Here is a 5,025-nt window from a genome sequence, read left to right as displayed (position 1 = left end):
CAAGGAAATTATCTCTAGAATTTTTAGAAAACTCCAACACTTCAATAACAAAAACACAAAAAATCCAATTGAAAAAATGGGCAGAAGTCATGAATAGAACCTTCACCAAGGACGATATTGAAGCTGCCAACAAATATATGAAGAAATGCTCATGATCATTAGCTATTAGAGAGATGGAAATCAAAACAACAATGAGATACTATCTTGTTCCAGCACTAGTAGCAAAGTTCAACAAGACAGAAAACAACAAATGCTAGCGAGGTTATGGAGGAGCTCTGGTAGCATAGTGCCTAAGGCACTTGACTGCTAACAAGAAGGCTGGCGGTTCAAACCCACTAGGGACTCTTCGGAAGGAAGGTTGGGCAATCTACTTCCGTAGTGATACTGCCTCAGAAACCCACGGAGGGGTCGCTGTGAGTCGGGTCTGACATGACAGCATATAACAACAACAACAGCGGTGAGGTTGTAGTGAGACTGAGACTCTCATACACTGCTGGTGGGACTGTAAAATGGTACAACCATTGTGTAAAGCAGTATGGCAATTCCTTCAAAGATTGGAATTATAAATACCATTTGACCCAGCCATTCCATTACTAGGTATATACCCTAAAGAAGTGAGAGCCATGACAAGAACAGATATATGCACACCCATGTTCATTGCACCATTATTTACAATAGCCAAAAGATGGAAACAACCTAGGTGTCCATCACCTTAAGAAGGGATAACCAAACTATGGTACATACACACAATGGAATACTATGCATTGCTAAAGAATAATGTAGAATCTGCAAAACTTTGCATAACTTGGATGAACTTGGAGGACATTATGCTTAGTGAAATGAGTCAATCACAAAAGGACAAATATTTTATTAGTCCATTATTGTATAAGTCAAGGAAAGGTTTATCTAAGGAGTGAAATTTTCTTTGTTGGTTACCAGGGGTGGGAGGGGAGGGGAGAGAATGCTGTTAGATAGATAGAGATAAGTATTGATTTGGGTGATGAGAAAGGCAATGTAACAAATATGAGTGACCAATATGGTGGTATTGAGGAAGAGAGGTACATGGGAGGTACAGACAACAAAGATGAACCCTTTTGCATATACAGTACTGCGTTGTCAGTGAAGGCAAACATGGGTATACGGGTAGATAGATGGGTGGACAGGCTGAACTATTAGGTATGTCTATGAAGTGGTGAGTGCATCCAAGAAAATGTATAGAGTTGGCAAACAATGGTACTATAAGTTTATGTGAATGATCAGAATTCCCAGGTGTATATTAGAGCTGACAAGGGGCAAGGTTGTGGTCACTACTTGGTCCCATCCAGCCACCCAGAGGGACAAAGTAGTTGAACCTGTGGGCTTGGGACCATAGTTGCAGGAGACATCAAGCTCAATTGGCATAACATACTATACAAAATTTTGTTCCACCTCCTACTTTGGCGAGTAGTGACTGGGATCTTAAAAGCTAGCAAGCTGCCATCTAGATGCAACGATGGATCTCTGCTCATCCATAGCAAAGAAAAATGAAGAAAACCCAAAATTCATGGAAGCAATTAGTCCTTGCGACTGGTACACCATCTGATCTGCAGCCTATATGACTATGAGAACAGAAGAACTAGATGGTGCCCAGCTACCACTGTCATTCACTTGGAAAGGGATCTATGTAGGAGATCCTTGATAGAGAGGGAAAACAATGTGGAACAAAACTCAAAATCATTTGGAGAAAAAAAAAAAAAAGGTGAGGACCAGATTTGCTGGTCCAATAGAGCCTGGTGGAACTGCTGAGGCTATGGCCCCTAGCTGCACTTCAGGTCTGGAATTGTATTGAGATGTCATCCATACTGCAGCCTGTATTTTTCAGTCTTCATAAGTCTTTCTATGGCAAAAATATAGAATGTTGCAAGAGGCATCAAAAGCAGATGAAAGGAATACACAGAATCACTGTACCAAAAATAATTGGCTGATGTTCAACAAGTTCAGGAGGTAGCATATGATCAAGAATCAGTGGTACTGAAGGAATTAGTCCAAGCTGTTGTTGTTGTTATTTGCCATTGAGTCAGACTCGACTCATAGTGACTCCTCTTTGGGTTTCCATGGTCATATCACTATGGAAGTAGATTGCCCAACCTTTCTTCTGAGGAGTGGCTGGTGGGTTTGAACCACCAGTCTTTCGGTTAGCAGTCAAGGGCCTTAGACACTACACTACAAGAGCTCCTGAAATACAAGCTACACTGAAGGAATTGGTGAAAAGCAATGTTCCAAGAATTTATGGGATACCCATTGAGATGTTTCAACAAACTGATGGAGTGCTAGAGGCACTTATACATTTATGCTAAGAAAATTGGAAGACAGTTTCCTGGCCACCTGATTGTAAGAGATTGATATTTGTGCCCATTGCAAACAAAGGTGACACAACAGAATGTGGAAATGATCTAACAATATCATTAATATTGCATACAAGTAAAATTTTGTTTAAGATAATTTACAAACAGTTTTAGCAATATATTGACAGGGAACTTCCAGAAATTGAAGCAAGATTCAGAATAGGATGTGGAACAAGGGATATCATTGCTGATGTCAGATAGATCTTGGCTGAAAGCAAAAATACTATATTCACTATGCAAAGCCTTTGACTCTGTGGAACATAACAAATTATCGATCACATTGTGAAGAATGGGAATCCCAAAACACTTAATTATGCTCATAAGGAACCTGTACATATACATAGAGGTTTTCCTCAAACAGAACAAAGGATACTGCATGGTTAAAAATCCAGAAGTGTGTGTGTCCAAGTTGTATCTTTTCACAATACCTATTCAATCTGTATACTGAGCAAATAAACCGAGATGCTGGACTATATGAAGAAAAGGGCATCAGGATTGGATGAAAACTTACTAATTACCTGAGATATGCAGATATAAAAACCTTGCTTGATGAAAGTGAAGATGACTTGAGTGCTTACTAATGAAGATCCAAGACTACAGTTGTCAGTATGGATTTCATGGCAACAGTGACAACATTAGCAAACAAAAATCCTCACAACTGGATCAAAAAGAAATTTCATAATAAATGGATAAAAGACTGAAGTTGTCAGGGATTTCATTTTACTTTGATCTACAATCAACACCCATGGAAGCAGCAGTCAAGAAATCAGACATCATATTGCACTGGGCTTATCTGCTGTGAAATATCTCTTTGAAGTGTTAAGAAGCAAATATGTCACTTTGAAGACTAAGGTGCACCTAACCCAAACTGGTTTGATAATTTTGCTAGAAGGGACCATTGCCTGCAGAAGTATTTCATTCCTGATAAAGTAAAAGGTCAGGGCAAAAGAAGACCCTCAATAATATGGACTGACACAATGGCTGCAACAATGGGCTCAAGTATTGAACGGATTGTCAGGGTGGTGCACAACCATTCAGTATTTCATTCTGTTGTACATAGAGCTGCAATTGGTCAGAGCTGACTTGACAGAACTTAACAACAACATCCATGAGCATTTCATGTTCTTCCATTTCTGCAGGTCTCATGTTTTCTTATAGCTGTGTTTTGCAGTCTTCGTATGGGTCTTTTGTGTCCCTGGTAAGACTTATTCCTAAGTATTTTATCTTTTTGGTAACTGTTGTAAATGGTGGGGAATTGGAGGCTGCTTTTCACCTGGTTGTGGCTCTATATTATGGCTGGGGCCTGAGATAGAGAGGCCTGAGGCTTGGAGGCTGCTTTTTGCTTGAGGGTGGCTCTACTTTAAGGTCAGGGTCCAACTTAGGTGGGCCTGGGCTGGGGACTTCTTTTCCTTTGGGGATGGCTCTATATGAAAGACAGGGTCTGAGGTAGGGAAGCCTGGGGCTTGGAGGCTCTTTTCACCTGGTTGTGGCTGTATACTAAGGTCGGGACATGACGTAGGTGGGCCGGAGCTCGGAGTATGCTTTTCACTTGTGGGCGGCCCTATTTTAAGGCCATTGCCTGAGTTAGGCAAGAGCAAATGGGTTAGGAACAACTAAGGGAGATGAACTTGTCTGTCAGTTTGTCATCCTCTGGTGGCTTACTTGTTGCTATGAGGCTGGAGGCTTTACCACCATGTTACAAAATGCCAGCAGGGTTACCCATGGTGGAGAGGTTTCAGTGGAGCTTCCATGCTAAGATAGACTCAGAAGAAGGAAGAGGCCATCCAATTCTCAAAAAATTGGTCAGTGAAAGCCTTATGAATATCAGTGAAACACTGTCTAATATATTACTGGAAAACTTTATGAATAATCCCGAAACACTGTCTGATATAGTGCTGGAAGATGAGCTCGTCAGATCAGAAGGCACTTAAAATTTGATGGGGGAAGAGCTGACTCCTCAGAGTAGAGACAACCTTATCAATACGGATAGAATAAAGCTTTCAGGACCTCCACTGGCCTATGTGACACTACTCAAAATGAATAGAAACAGATGCAAACATCCATTAATAATTGGAAAATGAAATGTATGAAATATGAATCTAGGAAAATTGGAAGTTTTCAAAAATGAACTATAATGAATAAAGATCTATATCTTAGGCATTAGTGAGCTGAAATGGACTGGTTTTGGCCATTTTGAATCAGACAACCATATGATCTACTATGCTGGGAATGACAAATTAAAGAGGAATGGTGTGGCATTCATCATCACAAAGACTGTTTCAAGATCTGTCCTGAACTACAATGCTGTCAATTATAAGATAATATCCATATGTCTATGAGGAAGACCAGTTAATACTACTTTTATTCAAATTTATGCACCAACAACCAAAATTAAAGAACTGAAGATTCTTACCAACTTCTGCAGTCTGAAATTGATCAAATACACAATCAATGTGCTGATTATCACTAGTGATTGTAATGAAAAAGTTCAAAACAAAGAAGAGTCACTGGTACTTAGAAAATATGGCCTTGGAGATAGAAACAAAACTGGAGATCACATGATAGAATTTTGCAAGAGCAACAACTTATTCATTGCAAATATATTCTTTTCAACAACATAAGCGACAACTATACACGTGGA

This window comes from Orycteropus afer, unplaced genomic scaffold (genome assembly GCF_000298275.1).
Source record: "Orycteropus afer afer isolate SDZICR_OR568_19922 unplaced genomic scaffold, OryAfe1.0 scaffold00833, whole genome shotgun sequence".
NCBI lineage: Eukaryota > Metazoa > Chordata > Mammalia > Tubulidentata > Orycteropodidae > Orycteropus > Orycteropus afer.
Note: the sequence above shows the minus strand (reverse complement) of the source record.